The sequence below is a fragment of the Emydura macquarii genome, unplaced genomic scaffold, assembly GCF_026122565.2.
Source record: "Emydura macquarii macquarii isolate MOO-44397 ecotype Brisbane River unplaced genomic scaffold, CSIRO-AGI_Emac_v2 contig_2897, whole genome shotgun sequence".
In the NCBI taxonomy this organism is placed as follows: Eukaryota; Metazoa; Chordata; order Testudines; family Chelidae; genus Emydura; species Emydura macquarii.
Window position 1 is genome coordinate 8,947,428 of NW_027133034.1, and position 21,211 is coordinate 8,968,638.

The 21,211-nt window shown below is 40.8% G+C and overlaps 1 long non-coding RNA gene across 2 annotated transcripts in view; it reads right to left on the reverse strand.

Moving 5' to 3' along the window:
* Positions 1–3,816: 3,816 nt before the first annotated feature.
* LOC137167061 (uncharacterized) overlaps positions 3,817–21,211 on the reverse strand; it is a 90,384-nt gene continuing 72,989 nt past the window's right edge. For both annotated transcript variants that reach the window (XR_010923955.1, XR_010923956.1), the window contains 2 exons: positions 7,599–7,715; positions 3,817–4,006 (listed from right to left, as the gene is read on the reverse strand). This is a non-coding gene — a long non-coding RNA (uncharacterized lncRNA). The remainder of the gene's footprint in view (positions 4,007–7,598; positions 7,716–21,211) is intronic.

Consider the following 21,211-nt stretch of genomic DNA (forward strand, 5'->3'; position numbering starts at 1 on the left):
CTTTGGAATGTCCGCTAGGAATGAGCTCATTTGGGTGTGGAAAAGTTTTGTTTGTAAAAAGGTACCTGGGGCACTATGTCAGTCTGTGCTGATGCTGAGACCAGCAAAGGAACCAAGAGGAGAGGTAGTGCTCCTCCTCAGTCCCAGGGCTGCTGCGGGGGTGGGGAGTGGGGATCAGATCAGCCCCCAGTATAGGTTAGAGCATCCTTGAGAGCTGTCCTTACTTGTCCACCAGCTGTAACCACCTCCACTATGGCAGCTGGAAATATCCAGGGCCTAGGAATGTCCTTAACTATGCCCTTTCTTAAAGCAAGTACATCTTCTGCCTGGGCATTTGTTGGAGAAGTAACATAGGGCCAGTTAAGCTGATTCTATGTCTGTGAAACAGGCCTCCTATTTTGAAGATATTCTGAGGGTTGGTGTTTACATAGCTTTACTACCTGGTTATGCTAGCATTGCCAGTATAGTAAACCTCAGACATTGTGCGGGTCAGGTTATTGAAAAGAATCCAGTCACTCAGATTCAATATTGAGATACATAACTCTGAGTTTGTCTGTACTGCATGATTAGCAACAAAGTACAGTCCCAACATGGACAAGTTTAGAGTATGCCTGTAATGGATTGTCTGGGAGCAGTACCATTAGCTGTTCCAAAGTCCTAGTCAGGAACCTAAAGGAGATGTCATCAGGACATTACTCCAAGTCAAGTGGTATAGATCTGGTAATATTTAGTGATCATGATAGTACAGTTCCATTTCTTGGGAACTGAGACTTATTGTTCTCATTGTTTCATTTGCAAAGAGTGAAGCTGAATGAAGGTTAAGTTAAACAAATGGAATTTTATTAAACCCTGGGAATTGCTTTGTCCATGTCCCTGATTACCAGTTCTCTGTTTCCCCGGTGTCCCCTCAATAACAGTCTCTACAGGGAACATGGGCACTCTGATTCCAGTTCCATTGATTGTTATACAGTCAAAGCATGTAAAACGCCATAGCAAGCCTTTTTTCCTATTGTTTATGAAGCACAATAGTACAAGCAGCACCAGCATCAGGGGAAGTGAAGTGAGTAGATTTTAAGGTATCAGAGAAACCAACCAGTATCTGTACACTGCATGGACTATTAGAGTCTCCTCCTTGTTACTAAATAATTCCATGTAAAAAAATGTTCAGCATGAATATTTCTGTCTAATAAGAAAAAATAAGTTCCCCAATGTCCATAGAGAGAGAGAGACAGAGAGAGAGAGAGAGAGAGAGAAAGAGAGTTCCTGGAAAGAATATAGGTTGGCTGAACTCTATCCAGATGTTGCTTCACGGGCATGTGTTTTTATGTTTGAATATTCCTTTTTAAAAATCCATAACAAACTATGCAGTCTAATTGACTGAACTGGACCGCAGACTAGGAACTCCTGAATTTAGTCACTTCATTTCTCTGGACGAAATACAGCCTGAGAGTCAGTAGGCACAACTCTCATTGAAGGCAGTAGGAGTTTTACATGCTTATTTGTATGGCTGAATTTGACCCTGTATTTTAGTTCCCCAAGTAAGTGGAGATGATACTTTCTCACCTCACACAGGGAGTTGTGGAAATTAATGAATGTTTGTACATCATTTTGAACACGTGAAGTACTACAAAACCCTAAGTACAATATTAGTATATAGTACAGCCAAACTGCTCATCACACACAGCAGACAATCCACAGCTGAAAAAGAATTTATGGATTTTCTGAGTCTGAATGGAATAAGGTTCCCTACAGTTTGGAAAGAACCAACAGACACCATACAAATTCTGATGTTCTTTACTTTAAAATTGACAAACAAATAAGAAAGGTCCACATAAGATTCTGTATCTTCGTGTCAGAGTACTCACTCACTGACTGCAGGTGACACCTCCTCCTAGCTGCTCTGGGGAATATCTCTCTTTCAAGTCTGACACCGCCACTTGCAGTCTCTCCTGCCCATTGTCCTCTTTCTCACTCTGCAGCCCTGCTTTTGCTCTGGGAGCTGCAGCTTCCTCTTCATTACTCAGCCCTCCGACCAGGTCACTACGTGGTTTCCCCTTCCTGGATATAGAGTCTCATTGGGCCGGCTGTCCAAGCAATGCCATTGTCAGTGGCTGGTAGGAAATCCAGGCCTACCCACTACTCCAGGTTCTAGCCCAGGGACACTACAATGAGAAGACAAAGTCTGCTCAGTCTCCAAAGTTTTGCTGCTTTTTCCCGGAGCTGCTTCCTACTGGTCTCCCACAGGCTTTCTCTACCCTTCTTTCTTTTGAGTACCCTCTTTTGCCAGGGCCAGGCTCCCAGGGTCCTACTCTTTCTCTGTGTTCCCTCCTTCCCTCTCTAATGCACAGAGAATGGCTGCAGACTGCCTCACTGCAGCCATTTCTGTTGCCAGCTTCCTGCTCAGCTGAGCTCCATCTTCCAAACAGGGATTGCTTCTCGAGCCTAAACCCTTCATATGTGGTCTCTCTCACTAATTGGCCCGTTAGGGCTGATGTGGGGTGAACACCCCATCATATTTGGCATCATTAAAGCACAATGCAAAAAGCACTCATAACTGAAATAGCACCAAATTATGCTCCATTAATGAATAGCTCATTCCCAGGTTATTTCTTAAGAACCAAGGACCAATTCAGTGATTTCTATGCCAAAAGGCAAAAGTTTTCTTTTGCATTAATCAGTTTAAATAGGCTTTTACTGGAAGAAGAAAGGAAGCATGTCTAGAAGTAAGGGTATAATATTTCAGGTGGGAATATCATGTCCTCTTTTTTATTTAAAGTGTTACATTTAAAAAATGCCTCCTGCAAGATACTAGATCTGTACTGATGGAAGCACAGTACAAAAATTTATTACATAACAGGTGCTTTTTTGTTAACTCAGTACTTTTTGGTGGTTTATATCCACTAAAACTCATTGGTATTCAGTTACGTGCAAGCTCAAAGCATGTAAATTACATACAGTGTGAATTATGAAACAAGTAACCTGAAATTAAACTTCTACATTTTTTCTATTTAGTTTTCTTTTCATGGACCAGTGCAATTTTCATTCATCTGAAGAGTGACACAAAGACTACATCTACATTATGAGCTGGGTGTGTGATTCCCAGCTCTAGTGTGAGTGTAAATAGTAGGGGCCATGGTAGCTTGGGCAGCAGCTGTACAGTTTAGCAGTGCAGAGTACAAGCCCACTTGAAATAAGTGAGTGCATACTCAGCATGGCATGGCTTAGCCATGCCACTGCCCATGCTACCATAGCTACACTGCTATTTACACTTGTGCTAGCTCTCAGCGAGAGTATGTGTATGTGAACTAGGAATCGCACCTTAAGCTTGAAGTGTAGATGTAGCCAAAAACTGACCCCAAAGCAGAAGCACCACAAGGTTACAACTCAGTTTGCTTTAGCTTAATCTTAATGTTGCAGTATAATCAAGAGGCACAACACAGTAAATACCGTTTTACTTTCCCTTGTGGAGTGTTTAGTGATGTCACCAAGAGAACCAAAGAAACACTTCACTGGTGAAGATGCCCTGTGGGATGCAATGAATCAGTGAGTCCCTATCTGGCTTGGCCATATCCCTCTCCTATTTTCAAGGTAGTGGTTTCTGCCACAGGCCCAGACAGAAGAGAGGTTGCAGGCACCTAGTTCCACTTCCCCCACCTTCTGAGTGGACTTCCCAGCACTGGGAGTTTTCCCCAAGAGTGCAGAAACTGGCAAAAAGCTTTACAGCGAATCAAACCCAATATTTATAAATGGGTTTGAACCCCTTGGATGTAACGTTACTCTAAATACAAAGCACACTATAATAATCAAGTCATCATCATAAACAGTTTAATCTGATCAGATTGAATTTATTAAAATATCTTCAATCATTTCCCTGAATGGGCCACATTGAGTCAAATTCTCTGCTAGTATAAAATGGCCATGTGAAGTGAGTTGGTGGTCCCCATCCAGTTGTCCACATCATAATTGGCACTCCCAGTCAAGTTGTCCACATCATAATTGGCACCCACTGTAAATTTCCACAGAAGGGACAAGGTAGGAATGAGCATGGAGACAGTTGTCTTTTCATCAGTAAAAGTGGTCTCAGCAAGAAGAACAGATGGGACACATCAGTGTGGTGTACAGCACTCCTGCTACCTGTGCTGTAACTGCTGTGTGATTAGAGGTCTTTAGTCTCCATAAATATCTCACACCTTTCACAAGAAACTACATTAATTTTTTTTAAAATTGGAGTTTATAGCCTAGTTTAATATTCTTGAGAGGTGTCAGCCTGACACCCCAGAGATTGAACAGATACATAATAGACAGCAGCAAAACAAATTTCCTAAATCTGCTTCAGAAACAGGCCTATAACCAAACCAGAGTAAGAGGACAGTTTAGTTTTTCCACACCTCTTCAGCCACTGATTTCTCAAATAAGACTGTCAATAAAGTATCAATTAATGCCACTTGTGGTAGCACTGGCTGATTTTGTGGAGGCCTGTCCACCAAACTGAATTGAATTTACCAAACTCAATTTACATAGGCCAAAGAACATCGAATGGATCAACCATAAAACCCGTTTGAAAGGCTATGACTACAAGTCATTCCATGAATATGTAGGATCCTGTTAGTGACATTATGGATCACATACATAATTGCAAATAGTGTTGTAATTTCCATTTTGTAACTGTATATCGTTAGGATTTTTTCTCCATTTTACTTTGGCTTTTCACCCCCTCATTTCTTCATATTTATACTCTTTAAAATCCAATTAAATAATTTTTGTAAAGTTTTAAAAATAAAACATTTACTTAATATAGAGACCAACAAGTCCTAAAACATCCGGTCAGATTTTCCAACTTTGAAGCATAAGTAGATCAAAGGGCACTCAGGATCTGTTAGTGTATGGTCCATACTTGGCAGGCCAGTGAGGTGTAGATTTACATCCGAGTTTGCCGTGAACTAAGTGTTTGTGTAGACAAGCACTTGGATAGTAAGCTCTTTAGAATAGGTTTTATCTCTCTGTTACAAGTTTGTACAGTATGGAGCACCATGGGCCCCTGACCTCTAGGCATTACGCTTATACAATAGTAATGACAGTAATTTTAATGCAGCCACTCTTTTTAGTCAGTTATCTTGATCATTCTTATTTTTCAAAGACCTGAAATTTAAAATTTCACACTACAAATTAAATCACTTGCAAAGTTTATTCTTTATTTAAAATAAACTAGTCAGATTTTGTGGATGCACTCTCAAGCCTGCAATTGGTCCCACTCAAAATTTCCACTGAATTGTTTGTTTCAATGTATGGTTTTTTAAATGTGCCCTTCCAGGCTGAGGCACAGTGCTACCTCTGAGCCCAGGATTCATTTTTTAACAGTCAGATTAGAAACGAGTGATAAGAGAGATTGACAGTGAAAATGCTAACAGACCCTGAAGTACAGTATAGTGATGCTGCCAGGCACTGCTGAGATAAACAAGTGACATTTTCATTTGCAAGTATTCATATTTCATTCTAGATCATGTTTGCCCTATTTGCTTCTTTGGCATTAATGCATCAAATATCCCACAATGTAATCCTTCTCTCAGCAATTATCAATGAACTATGAAATAGTATTAAATAGAATTAATTAGAAGTTTTAATGAATCATGTCTGTCCTCATTTATTATACAATGTAATTTTCAAGGAGTGATTAATTATGATCTACAGATGAGTGAATGGTTAATGTAGTTTGTTAACCTTACTAAGGAGCTACAGAATGCAGTGTGAGTTAGTTCTCCTCTATTATTGGCACATGCATATATGCCCCCCCTCCCCAATCAGCTTAACTGAATGAAAAGGTTTTAGTGACTTTGACATCAAGATGCAGAGTCAGCTAGTTAACATTTTTCCCTATATTATACCAATGTAACAAAAGACAAAGGCATATTTTCAAAGCAGCACATTAAAAATCATATGCCAGAATCTTGTTATTTTGCGGTATTTGTATGCATGATTCCCCAGGTACCACATACCTTTAAGTAAAACATTACACAGGTTATCTGAAATTACTGGTGTTTGCTTAGTTCTTAGCATATAATATTACTGTCACTATAGTTTTATCATCATACGCTTTTTCCAAATGTTCATCATGATCTGATCTCCCAGACAATAACTATGAGTCATTGCTTGTCATTTGTGAAACATATATTCCTAATTTTTCCAAAGCATTCCATGGGATTTTAAACAGACAAGTTTCATTGGAAGCTGTGTGGCTGAATCATGGTAGAGCCCTGTATCCGTATCCAATCCGCAACCCGCAGACATGGTCTGCAGATATTCCCATCTGCATTCTTGGATGCGGATATCCATGGATATAAAACAGATATCTGTAGATTTGCATGGGAGCTGTGTATAGGGATGAGTGCATTGGTTGAGGTAAAGTATGAATTTGCTCAAAACTAAATCAAAGCCTTTCAAAAAGCATTCAAAAAGTTTGAATAAGTCCCCCTCAGTCTCCTCTTCGTTTTTCCCCTCCCTATCTACTAGGGTGACCACACAGCAAATGTGAAAAATTGGGACAGGGTGGGGGGTAATAGGCGCCTGTATAGGACAAAGCCCTGAATATCAATACTGTCCCTATAAAATCAGGACATCTGGTCACCCTACCATCCGCCCTCCTCTACACACACCCTTCCCAAACATTGTTTTCATTTGTGCTTCCTGGGTGTAGTTGAGACAGGAAACTAACAAGTGCCAATAAAAAATCTTTAAGGCTGCAGCTGTTGTCACAGCACTTCTGGACCAAGGAGGAGTAGAGCAGGAAATACAGGAAATACAATGCTCATAGGACTAGTACTCCAGTTTCACAGATCCAAGAGACTCAGATAAGCTGGTTCAGATGCAGCTGTTTGAGTTTATGCTCTACAGTGCTTGCAGTTCAGACAAGACATTAAATTGAGATCCTTTCTTTTCCCTTCTGATGTCTGTCCTGGTGGAAGTCAAACGTCCAATCACATTTTTTAAAAAGAATAGAGGAGAATATCAGCATTCTGCCCAGCACTATCCCTCTCAATAAATAGGTTCCTGTTCTGTGTGAGGTATTGATCAGCACATGATCTTTGCTCCATTTGTCTACAGGAATTACTGAATTACCATTCTTAGACTCATGGAATTTCAGAGCACTTGTGAATTAGAGAGGTGTTAGGTAAAAATAAATTCTATTACACCTTAAAATTAGAGCTGTGTTGCCACCGAAAGCCAGACTTCCCACAAAGACCCTAAGTTACCACTGTAGATACTGATATTCTGATCTATGGTATCATAGACGTATGATTTTATAATGAACCTGCTGACTTATTAGTGGGTACACCTCCTCCCGCCGACCCTCCCACGTGAAATGGAAGGAGAAGAAAAAGATCAGGCCACAAGACATTCTGGGGAGAGCAGAGATCCAGTTCAACATATAGCCTGTAGAAGGCTCCATCATACCTAGTGAACAGGACAAGGAAACTGTATCTTGTGGCAAAGAGAATCAGGTACCATCAGAAAGAGGGGGTTTTGTGTGAGGGCAAGCAGCAGGGTTGCCTAGCATCATGCATCTCACATTTATACTCATTTGGCAGCCTTGTCATGCATACTTGTGATCCACTTAATGTCATGCATCCAGAGTTCACGGTGGTGTCTACGTAGCAGGCAGCAGCTGTCATGTGGTGCCTCTGGCTCCCCCTCAGTGGATCACAAATGAGCAGCAACCACTAGGGAAAGAATATGAGGGTCACAGTACTGGTCCTAGATTGCCCCATCTCCCCCCACCACTTCCCAGTCCCCCAGATTACCCACTTTTTTACTTCCTAGATGCCCAGCTTAGCCCAGATGCCTCCACCTAGCCCCAGCTTCCCCCAGACATCCCAACCCAGCCATCAATGTGGTCCCCAGCTTCACACCAGAAACCACCACCTAGTACCCAGATTCCTTCTAGCACCTTCAGCTCCAGACATCCCCAGACACACCTTGTTTTGCCTTCAGCTTCTATTCCCCAACCTGTTTCTCAATTAGCTATTACCCCAGACAACAAGTATCCACCCAATCCAGTTATGGCTCTCTAAGCAGATCCAATCCAACAACTAGAAACCCTACCACTCTCCTCCAGCACTCACCCATATTCTTAGCATCACCAGGAACCTTCCAGCTGCAACTGAATCGCCCAAAGACTGTCACAGACTGCCTCAGACTTGTGGGGGTAACAATTGGTTTTGGGTGCTCTATAACCTATTGCGTTTGTATGTGCTTGAATAAAGTAAAAGCTTCCAAGTTTTGTGCTGTTCCATGACTTATCCCCATCACTGGTACAACACATTTTTAGAGAACATATAAATTATGAAAATTAGCTCATTAAATCCTTTGCATAAAGTTTCAGAACTGCACAAAACTTGACAGCTATGGAGCAGCAGGGTAGAGGTGGCAGCCTGGGAACTGGCTATGGAGGGAAGACTACATAGCTAAGCAACTCAGAAGTAGGTCTGAAATTCAGAGTCCTGCAAGAGAGCAGGGTGTTGCTGGCAAAAATCTTTGTGGGTTCTTGTGTTATTCTGAAATCTAATAAAGTCATGTTTAGTGTTGTATTACATCTTCCAGCAAGAGTAGTTGTTTCTAATCAGTCTGTATGACGTGAACATAATGTTACTGTTTCAGGGTAACTGCACTTGTATTTCCTTCTCTGTGGGCAACCAAGAACACACACTGTCAGCTTCCAGCACTTAGGTATCAACTCTACTGGGCGGAGACCTGTGTCTCATTCTCTCCTGACCGAGAATGTTAAGGTTACACAACTCCCTGCCTTAAACTCTGATACCTCAGCTAGCCAGACTGCCTAAAAGGCCAGTGCTTGCATTTTGCCTTCTTCCCATGGGCTATGGCTAATGTATTGCCTGCATTTATAAGTTACCACACAGCTCCTTCTAAGCAAGCACATTTATTCTTAAGGTTAAAGCATTAGAGAAAAGTGTATTAAAAACAATAAAGGAACCTACATGCATGCTAGAAAGTTTACCAGAAGTCAATCCCCAACTCCAGCCTAGGACTCTGGTAGGTTTTAGTTCTTCAAAATCCACAACTGGGTTTTCCCCGTGTTTCATCCGTCTCAGATCCAGAACCCAAAAACTGGGCAGATCATGTATTTCCTTTACACAGCTAAGGCCTTTGATCTTGGCCTTCTGTAACAGGTAATCAGCAGACAATGAATCTCCTCCTCAGAACATAGCTTCAAGAGGCTAGGTTTTTGCATAACTGAAGTTACTCTCCCTCCCCCCCCCCCCCCCCAGGGATTCCTCAAGAAATCCATTATTGTCTCAAGAGTCCATATTTATCTGATGCATTTTCAGAATAATTATTTATACACACAGGTCTTACATCTATCACATCACCTCCTAAAGAGATTACATATGATCCTGGCCCACAATAATATATACATGTACAATACAATAAGGTCTTGCAAGAACATTGCAGGAAACTGACATATCTGTCACACGTAACCTAAAGTGTTAAAAAAAAAAAAATCACCACAAGTCAGGATTCAGAAAGTCATGAAGTTACACACACAGAGAGATAAATATGATTTTTAAGCCAATAATTGTGGGGTAGTTTTATTTGCTTTCTGGTGTCTCAGCTTTTAGATTACACTTGGTTCATATTTTCAAGCTTTTCTCCACAACCATGAGGGCTAGAAATTTACTGTAATCCAAAACCAAAAAAAACGAAACAATAAAACCCACCACCACCCTGAGATTATCATGCAGGATGGGCTTTAAGAAGAACAACAAATATCATGATACCCATGATGAAATCATGAGTAAGCAACACTACCTAACTGGACTAGAAGAAGTAGACAACATTACCCTTGTCCCATTCCACTGAATTGCCCCTGTGGTCCAAGTTAGCAATTATTGTTCATCTTACATTGTAACAGATCAACGAGTTAAAAAATTAAATTAAATTAATTTTCAGGAATAAGACAAGACAAGACCGTTCTCTTTTTTCTAACTAGTCACGCCTAAAAAGGTAACTATAAAATAAGAAAGGGACAGTTACAATGAAGAGGGCTTTAGGGAGGTAGTCTTAATTTATACTTCTTCACTAGCCTGTTTTCTGCTCTTAGTTACTCTAATACTCAAGAAATAAAGCACAAAAGTGTTTTATTCTTATTCAGTCCACATTTTACCTCTCCCCTCTTTGATCCTATAATGCTCATTGGGGGGGGGGGGGGGGGAAAGAAACACAGAAGTGTTCTTTCATTGCTCACTCAGTTCTCTCCCACATCTTCTTTCCAAGTCTCTTTGACGCTCAGTTCTTGTGTCCAACAAAAATTAGTAAGATGTGCACACATCCTGTACAAAACAAGATTATGATGCACTGATTGCATTCTGAACATTACACTGTAGTTTCAGCTCACGCTAGTTGCTCCAGCACTTGGAGCAGTCAGAAGTTGTGGCTCTCTAAGCAGCTTGACTTTCAATAGAATCTCTCTACTATGCACATCTTAGATTACTTATCCACTAGTCACCTGCCTTTACCAATGAGAAGTGGAAGTATCTTATCCTTATCCTTTTATCAGCTGTTGAAAGAATCACGCAATGAAATAACATATGGTTTGGATTGAGCATGCACCTGATTAGTGGGTGCTATTTATTTGTTTTTAAGGGGAAAGAATGTCACTTTTCCAATGCATTCTCGGGAGTTGGCACTATTCCCTGTACAGTGGAGCCGGGTAGGAGTGGATGGAGTCTCAGCACTAATATAGGCCAGTAGAGCATTCTTAATTCCTGGGGAGGGAGTTGGGAGATGAGAGGAAAGTATTTGCTTAAGGTCACACAGGTGCTCCGGTGCACAATCAAGGATAGAACTCTGATCTCCTGACACCTATTTCCTATGCCTTCAGGAGAGTATCCTCACTCCAGTATATAGTACATCCCTCACATGGATGCACTTATAGTCATTTTAAGTGTGTAAAAGGGGCATTTATATAGCTAAATGCCTATTTGAAACACTCAATTTCAAGGATTGGGCATTTATCTATAGGTGCCCATGTTTGAAAATCGGTCTCATTCTTTCATTCATTACTTGCCTTTAACTTGTTTTTTCCCCTCACAAAAGAAAGATGGATGGTTACAGGTACAGTATATATTGCCTCCAGAGGGTGATATTCTGGGACTGATATTACAACATCAGCAAATCAGCCTGGGTTTATCATCATGCTGAGACATCACTCCCAAATGTGTTGCTTTTGAGGGGTTGGTAATTCTCAAAGTGATATAATTCAGCCATTCATAGAAAGGATGAGTATTTTCAATTCCCAATCTACACATCAGCCTCCTCAGCTTCCAGTATTTGGAAAAAAAACAGCAGGAAGCACGGAGGCTCCTTTGTAAGACCTTTATGGGTAGCTTACATGTAACATAAATTTGCCTGATTTTAATATTGCAAAGCAACCATATGCTAAAGAAATTTCTAAATAAAAATGTTCAATAAAAGTAAATTGAGTACTAAGTCTCAGATTTTATCTGCTTAAGATACCATTTTAAGAAACTGATGCCACTTACTATAGGTGATCATTTCACGGTGTAAATCAAAGCTATCAGAATGATCCTGTCTAGAGTAGGCATTTCTTAAATCACCTTAACAGTCAAGTGTCACCGGAATGAGCACTCACGCAGCAGAGTTTAAGAAGGCAGGAATGCATTTGTATGTCAGAAACAGTATAGGGGAATGTCATCATCAGTAACTTCCTAAATCAGCTCCACAGTGGGTAAAGTAGTATCTTGTAATGAACCAACTCTTGTTGATGAGAGACAAGCTTTCAGCCACATAGAGTTCTTCCTCAGGTCTGTGAAAGGTACTTCCAGCATCACAACAAAATGCAAGGGAACAGATTGTTTAGCATAAGTCATTAGTACATACTGTAAGGAACCATTCGAGGTAGAGTGGTCTATTAACACCTGTGCAGTCATAGGACAAGAAGAGAGAGTTAGTGGATTATAGATTGTTGTCATAAGCCATAAAACCAGTGTCTCTGTTCAGTCCATAATTTTTAGTGTTTAGCAGAGTAATGAATTTAAGCTCCCAGATGCATCTTTTTAACATGTTGTGCAGGTTTCCTTGGAGGATGAGGACTGATAGGTCAGATATAGAATGATCACTTTGTGAAATTGTTCATCCCCAGGTGATAGCATGTGTGAGTTCATTCAAGAGCATAGCAAGTGTCTGGTTTCACCCACATAGTTGTTGTTGTGGCATTTAGTACACTGGATGCGGTATATCACATGTTGTGATCAGCATGGTTAGGATCCATGGATATTGAAAGGTATGTCGTGGGGGGTGCTAATCACTATAGCAGTAGAGATACATCAATAGATGCAAAACCTGCAGTTCTGGCAGAGTCTAGTGCTGCTTTGAGTTGGCGTGTCCTGGTGTATGGGGAGCTTTTTTTTGATGAACTTAGAGAGGTTTGGGGCTGTTTGAAGGCCAGAAGTGCAGGTTCAAGAAAGATTTTTCAGGAGGGGGTCCCCATAGAGTATGGGTTTTAGTTGTTTGATGATATCCCATTGGGTTCCAGTGTTGGGTGGTAGGTGACACCTAAGGGTATGCTGTCAGAGGTTTTATTTCTGTATTGAAGCAGGTTCTCTCAGGGTATTTGGTTGGTCCATTCCATAATGTGATCTACTTCTCTGGAGCAGTGTCCTTGTTTGGTGAAGGTTGTTTTATGTGTCAAAGTGTATATCCCAGACTTCCTGCTCTGAGTATTTCCTGTGATATCCGAGTGCCTGGCTATAAATAACAGATTTCTAGGTGTGTTTGGGGTGGTTACTGGATCTATGAAGGTAGATGTGGTGATTCGTCGGTTTCTTGTTTATGGATGTCTGTAGGGTTCCATTGCTGAAGCTGATTGTGGTGTCCAGGAAGTTGATGCTACTGTGGGAGAGTTCCAGAGTGAGTTTAAGGGAAAGATGGTAGTTGTTGAAGTTGTGGTGGAAATCTATGAGAGAGTTTAAACTGTTCAGGGGATGAAAATATCATTGATGTATCTCTGGTATATCATTGGTTTCATGGTACATTTGTCCAGAAATTCCTCTTCAAGGTAGTCCATGAAGAGGTTGACATATTGGGGAGCCATCTTAGTGCCCCATGCCTGTTCCCATAGTTTGGACAAAATGTTTATTGTTGAATGTAAAAATTGTTACTGAGAGGATGAAACAGATGAGTTTGGCAATGTTTGGAGTGGATATCTGAGGATTGTCTATAGTCTTGTAAATATTTGAGGTGAAATTTGTGTGAAACCAGACAATCCGTACTATGGTCTTGAATGAATTTATACAGGAAAACAAGACAGATATATGCTATCACTAAGTGATCACTCTATATCTGACCTATCAGTCCTCATCCTCAAAGGAAACCTGCACAATGTTTTCAAAAGATGAGCCTAGGAGCATATCATGGACTGAACAGAGACACTGGATTTGGCTTATAACAACAAAATGTAATCCACTAACCCCCTGTGTTTAAAGTGGGCCACTTTACCTTGAATGATCCCTTACAATACATGCTAACTACTTATGCTATGGAAGTATCTTTCCCAGACCTGAAGAAGGCTTAGTCTACAATTACCTCCGCAATTTGGCGGCACTCAATGGGAGTTACGCAAAGTACGCGAAGAACTTGCGTAACTCCCATCGACTGCTGTGCTTCTCTTCTGCACGCCGTCTTCGCTGCACTGCGCCGTCGACACAGTGCTAGGCCACTTTCGGGGGTGGATTAATAATTTCAACTTCTGGATCGACTGAGCGGGTCTTCATGGACTGCTCAGTCGATCCAGATAAGTCGATCTGATCCACCTTCAGTGTAGACAAAGCCGAAGACCTCTGTGTGGCTAGAAAGCTTGTCTCTCACAAATAGAAGTTGGTTCAATAAAAGATATTACCTCGCCCAGCTTGTCTCTCTAATATCCTGGGACTGACACAGCTACACTGCATAAAACAAGCTCCAATCATTTTCAGTATTCAATTGGAATGATGTCTCTTCTCAGCATTCCAGTAGACTGGTGTAGTATCCATTACAGAGATGATTACAGTGTAGGGCCAACATCACCATGAATGGGAGAACTGGTTCAGGTAAAATAAGAATAAACCAGTAACCTTACCCAAAAACTTAAGAACTCTTTTCTTCAAACTACCCATTGCTTCATTATTTTTTTTTATTTTTAAATGTCTTTGTACTTCCTGGCTCCAGCTAATATCAGCAGTGGAATTGACAAGATACTTTGAAAGAGGCTATGGTATTTGGGCCTCTGAGGTTATTTCTTGTTCTATGTACAGGGGAAAACTCTGCTGGCTCAGATACTGTTGTATGGTAACTGTTGACAGGATTTTGGGTTTTTTTAAATGGTAATCTCTGTTCATTGTCTAATGCGTCTTAAACTATACTGGTTGTATATATTCCTTCAAGTAACAGCCCACCCCAACAAGGTATTATAAATTATTATAATCTAGAACAATTTCAATTACATACAGATAAAGAACTTGAGAGAAAGTGGTTATTAGAAACTTGTATATACATACACACGCTTCATATACTATTTGTTGTTACTAACCCCCTTATAAAAATAAAATTGTACAAGAATACCTTAACACACTGTGTGCTGAAATCACAGGATAGTCCAAACCATGACCATTTCAAACACTATCACAATACATTGTTCTGGAATACTTAAAAATAACCGTTTTTAAACAACACAAATAGATTTAGAAGTGTAGATTCCGTTGGCCTCCATAGATCAGGTTTCATTATAAAATTCCTGGCTTAAAGGACTGCTGTGCTCTGTCTATATGGCTTGAAAAGAAAAGAACTGTTCTCACAGCCACTATTAGCATTAGGCCTTATTCTGAACCCACTTACACACATGCATTATTAGAACAAAATGCACTAGCAACTGCATTACCACTTCACTGCATTGCCAAAAAAATCCACATAAGATTCTCTTGTCATATGCCTGACCCCTCATATGCATCGCAGCAGCTCTCTCCACACTACAGTGCTGTGAAATGGAAGGCTGGAGGTGTAGCCACCGAGTTCCAGCACAGCATGAATCCACAAGGATTCTTAACCAATGTATGGATAGAAGGGAACAGCAGATCTTACTTACTACTACACCCCTCAATACCCAGCAACAGTTGGCCTTAGTCCAGCCACACAGATGACATGAGCCTTCAGCTGTTGCTGGGTCTGAGGAGTCCTTCCTTCCTTCCGTCACACAGTGCTTCAGCACATTTATGTTGGTACAAAAAGACCCTTTACTTGGGCTTTACTCAGTTTTGCAGTACTAGGCCTAGCGGTTAGACAAAGCTTAAATAAAGCCAGTGGTAGAGTCAGAATGTAAGCCCCCTTTTAACTGATGACAGGAAATGAAATTTGATACTTTTATAGTTGACCACAAATAGATATATCATGTCTCACATCAATATCCAGAACTAAGTTTTATCAGGATAAACATACATCTTACTAAAACATTTGTGTCTCTCTCTCTCTCTACCTGCCTGATGGCGTTTCTTTTTGCGTAGTCTGGCTCAAAGTACATCAAGTTCTGATTCAATATTTATATTTCTGTACTCAGAACAGTAGACAGGAAAAGTTATTTTTTCGTTTCACCACATGGATAATTTTTTTTATAATAGCTTATATATTCAAAGATATCATAGGCAGATGGGGTTAGCCAAGCATTGATGTATTTTTGCCCAGGCTGAATGATTTAGACAGGACTTGAAATTGATGGGAATCCTCAACAGCAGATTAGAGGTTTTCCAATGAATCCAAAAGATTTCCTCAAATAATTTGTGTGCGCACGCATGCACATATTCTTAAAAGGAAAAGAGGTTCTATCAGAAAATATATCCCAGATTCTTGTCCCATTGCTTTTTTATCCTATTAACAACAAGGTAGCATAGCTGGCAACACTCCTTTTCACAGATTTATAATTCAGCTCTCTGCTAAAGAGATATCTGATCAAATGAGCTATACATATTTCACTCTGTATTTGCTAACACTGTCAGTTTACATAGCATTTCTTTTCAGCCTTGGGGAGTTAAGAAAACACTGCTGATTGAAAAATGCCCTTAGTGGCCATGAGAGATCAATTTGAACGGAACTGTGTGGCAGTATGTCACCATTTATTGCCCAGCCATGTTAATGTTTAGTATCCTCAAGCCATATAGTAGTATATCTCAGGTGTTAGCTTGGCAGCAGTGTGTAAACATACTTCTGAGCTTCAGGAGAGACCATTTGAAAATACCTTTTAATAATTAAAAAGAACCCCAGAATGTCTATATCAATCAGAAAAAAACTTAAGACAGAAGCATTTCATTAAAGTGGGGAAAATATGTGCAGCATGAAGCTCAATTTGTGAAGAACTCGAACCACAAGATTTCTGTTAAAGGAAAGCTGCTGCTGAGACACATCAAAAGATCATCGTTATTGCCGAACAATTTCATGACCTATTTTCCTGGTCAGCAACAAGCTTTTGTAGAAACTTCAGGAGCTGATAAAAAGCTCAGCAAAGATAGCGCATGTACTTTTATCTGTGACTCTAGAAAGGAGGGGGGATTTGAAAAGGTTTCGTGGCCCTTTTGCTTTAGATTTAGTCGTACAAGTCATGTAAACTTAGGGCCAATAAGGTAAGAGTACTTGTTAATGGGTGTCAACTAATTGGGCTTTACGTTAACGTTGTCTTGCCTATCACAGACTTAGAATGCAATAAAACATAATGGAAAACCTATTTGACCAAAGATTTACTCTGGACATCTAAGGAGCCATTCCATTCCTCAGTTCTAGATCTCCTTCAGCAGCAGATCTTAGTGTAGAAGTACCTAAGCAGTGCACAGTTCAGAATTGTGATGTGCATCATAAAACTAGTGTCAAAAACAAGGTAAGTTTAAATGATATTGAAAGGGAGAAAGAATTCTCTGAAATGGATCTATGAAATAGTCTGGTGAGAATGAAAGCAGGCAGACAAAACTGACATCCAAATGTATGCTCAGAACCAATACATAGAAGAGGAGAAAGCTTATTCCGGTAGCTGGCTCACAGCAGATCTTTATTTTCACTGTCCACACAGCTCACTAGAAGTCACAGATCTTTCCTACGGACACCAAAAACCAAAGTTAAAAATCTTTTCTACCATTCACCAACCCAGCATTTGGTTGCCATGCCACTGATCCTAGTGTTCTTTGGCTAGTCTCAATTTTCATAGGACTACCCCACACCTTATAAGTTAGGCTTCCAAGACAAGAAAATTTTTCTGACTAGAGGTGGCTGAAATATTCTTCCACTGAATGATGCCTCCTGTTCATTAAATAGGGTTCATTAAATAGGAGGAAATATTTCCAAAATTGGAAATAGTCACAATTTGTATTTATTTATTTACTGTGCTATTAGGAGGTATAGCAGGGTGCTCAGTAGCCTTGCCCTGCTTCTGCTTCTTCTCTGGTCACAAAGACACTCAGAAACCCTTGATTCCATAACCACTCGTGCAGGTTTATTTACGAGTGCTCCGACCACCGTTTGTATACAGCTTGCCTTATTATCAATTAGACTCAGGAGGGAAGAGCCACCGCTCTGCTTCCACTCCCTGGCTCCTTCCTCTCCCTCCTCTGCTTCTTTCTCTTCAGCTCTTTATATAGGCCCAAGCTAATTGCCCAGCTGGCAGCTGCCTCTAATTGTCCAATTAGGAGCTGATTTTCTCCAGCCAGCTCCTATTTACCTCCCTAAATGGGAGATGACAAGGGATGGACTTAGCAGTCTTTGCTCAGCATCCTGTCACAGGAGGACATTACTCATTTTTCTAATCAAAACCATGTTGTCCAGTTTTAGATTGCACATGGTATTTGGTCTGGTTCTCTTCATGGGTGATCTATTTTATGTACTGAAGAAGAATTAGGCAATTTTTTGGCAATACTAAATTTGCCCCAGAATACATTTTTCAAGGCATTGTAACTATTTGTGAATTCAGGTCAAATTCGGTGAAGAGTTTCAGACAAAAAAAAGTTATTCCCTCCAAAGAATTAAAACAGTTCATTAAAACCCTATCACAAGAAAAATGTTTCTCCTTTTTATTTTGCAACATTTTGAAACTGAAATTTTAAAAAAGCAAAACAAAACCAAAAAAAGGGTGAACACACCCCAAACAAAATGAAACAAAAACAAAAAAAAAAAAACAGGAAAAAAAATGGTTTGGGGTCAAATGAAATGTTTCATTCAACCAGAAATGTGTTTGTTTTTCATTGCAGTGAGAAAAAAATGAAAGTTTTCAGTTTCAGTTTTAATCAGTTCAGTTTCCTTCCTGCCCCTTTCCCAATAGGGAATGTCTACCTTTCACGTGTGGTCTTGTTCGCCAAATCAGAAAATTGTGGAGGCAGAGTAATGCTATTGAGGGAGGATCACTTCTCATGCCCAAAGTCATTAAGGTACTGCCTCACAGCTGCATAGACACAGACACTGAAAGGGACAGCAGATAATACAGACATGCCAGCCATGGAACAGCAGTCCTCTCCAATGAAAAGAAAACAGCAGGTAAGAGCGAAAAGGAAATGAGTGGATTTTCTGCTCCTCCTTCCCTGCCCTATTCTCTCCCACCATTGCCAACAGTCAGCTTCTATCCATTACTGCTGCTTCATGGTTGTTCTGCGGAAGAGGTGGAGACAGCCAGCTAGATCTTTGGGGATGGGGACTGAAGAAGAGAGGATGAAAGTCACCAGGCCCATAGAGGCCCCCCATCTATCTATCCTGTATAGTTATAAAGGTATCTATATTTAGCTATCTTGGATGGGGCAAGGAAACAAAAGAGAGAGCTGAAGTGTGGGCCCACGGAGAAGGGGGAGATGAAAACTAGTGTGGAAAGAAGAAAGAGTGTTAGCCTCCCCCTGCCCCAACTCCAAGAGAGAGAGGTCTAGTGGAGACACTAGACCAGGTGCATAGGGCAGAAGAGAGGGAGGGTGGATGCTCACATCCCAAAATTTAAGCAGGCTGAGAAGACAGAGGTGTCAGGAGAAAAAGCAACACTAGGAGAAAATAAAAAGAGGTTTTCACACAGCAGGGAGAAGATGACAAAACAAGAAAAGTAAGGAGAGAAAGACATAAAATTCCTCCTGCCAGAAAGAGTCCCTTTTGTCCATGAAACAAAAGGTACTGACTTAAACAGAGCTGACTCTGGCACCACCAGACCTAATGAAACAAACATAAAATGATCCATCAGCTCCCACTGACCTTAGTAGGTAAGTCTCAAATTCCAGACCTATGGCTAACCGCTGCCCACCAGTCAGCCCTTGCCACTCCCCAGCCATTGGTTGGAACATAGCTCCCCACATCTGCCAGTCTGTGCAGCAGCTTATCACCTGTGCAGGCCAGCCAGCCCATTTCTCCAGTCCACCATAGTTCAACTCCCACTACACCTACTTCCTACAGCCTCCCTTTACAGGGGCTGTATCTCTCCCCTCTTCATGTTTCTACTCCAATATGACTGAAAATACGTCATATTTCTGAGAGGCAATTTCCCAGAACCTGGTGTTATCTACCCCATCTTCCACTTGCTGACCGGGTTTTTCCTCACTCAAAAAGATATGGTAGATGTTGCCCTCCTTGACACTTTCAAACCTCAGTTAGGCCCTTTGCACAAGCCAGAACACAGACTATTATCTTGGGGCAGAAGATATGGAATGGATTTATATGCTAGTTTTCAACATGCAATGCTCTTAGCTGCTGTCACTCCCACCTGACTTGAGATGTGTGGGAGAAGGAAAGAGAGCATGCACTATAAAAGTGTGTGTGTGATCATGTGCCAATCTAGTCACCACAAGCCAAAATTCACACACAGAATCAAAGCCTTTTGATTTGGAAATGAATTTCCAATCCAATCAGTGAAAATATTTGGTCCCACAACATTTCACAAACAGCAATATTTTTGAGGGCTAGAAAACCACAGGGGAGCAGGGGGAAAGATGTGAACCTTTTTAAAATAAGTTTTCAGTCATTTCACCTATAGCAATACTGGATATTTTAGGTTGGCACTATACCAAGATGTGTTGCCCTGAAGTAGAGTGTTTTCACTATTTAAGTGATGAAATGCAGGGGTGAGTTAATACAGCAAGCAGAAGGGTACCCAGTCACACTCATGCAGCTTCATGTACTGTATGCCCATTTCTTTAAGGAGAGAAAAAATGATTCTGAAAACTTCAAATAAAATCACATTTCATCCATTTTGGTTGTCCACTCAGGACTAAAGACTCTTTCAAGAGTAATATTAGCTTCCCTAAACCATAAAAAAAAAGTTAGAGTTTTGTTTGTTTCTTGCTTACTGTTTCTTTCTTTCTCTGTCCTCACACAGCTGTGTTTATCCATCCAAAGAACTGTCAAGGAGCCACATTCAACCCAGATGCTCTACCATTTAGAGCAGCATATCCCCAGGTTCTTCTGCTTACTTAAGTTTCAGTGCTGCCATGCTTTGCTGCACAAGCGAGCAGAGTTTTATGGGGCATGTCTTTCATAGTGGAAGTACTACAGAGTAGAGGATGCCTGAACTGCAGAAATAGGCAGCGAACGAGAGCATTCACTACCCAGGTTAGAGGCACCTGGCTTAAGATCTCGCTCTTCAGGCAGGGTAGAAGTGTTTTGTCAGGGGTCTTGCCAGGACAATTGTTTTGTACACAGTCATGCATGGGGAGAAAACCACAGGAGAAATGCTGGGCAGCAATTCTTTGGATTATACTGAAGATTGATAGCTGGGGCTGAGTGGGACTTTTGAAAGATCAAGTCAGGGAACTTTTATTTATGGATATGAAAGAACCAAACTCTGACTGGAGCTTTGCTAACGTTTCCCTTGTTCATCCAGCAGGGGTTTGTTGAGTGTTCTTTTGAGCAGCAGTAGGACTCGTGCTCCCTAGGGAGCTGAGCACATCATTTCTGTAGAACTCCTTCAGTCTCACACTGGGCTAGTACTGATTGCAGAATCCAGTCTCTCCTGCCTATCAGTATGTTGCGCTACTCATTTGTTTGATGCTTCATAAAGAAAGCTGGAATGAAGTGAAATGGATGACAGTATTTAGTTGAAAGGCCAAATTGATGCTACCTCTAAAAAGCGCCTGTCCTTAAATAGTCAAGTAGGAGAAAGATTCAGTAAGGCATGCAAAAGCTTTTAGTCACATATTTACAGAAACCC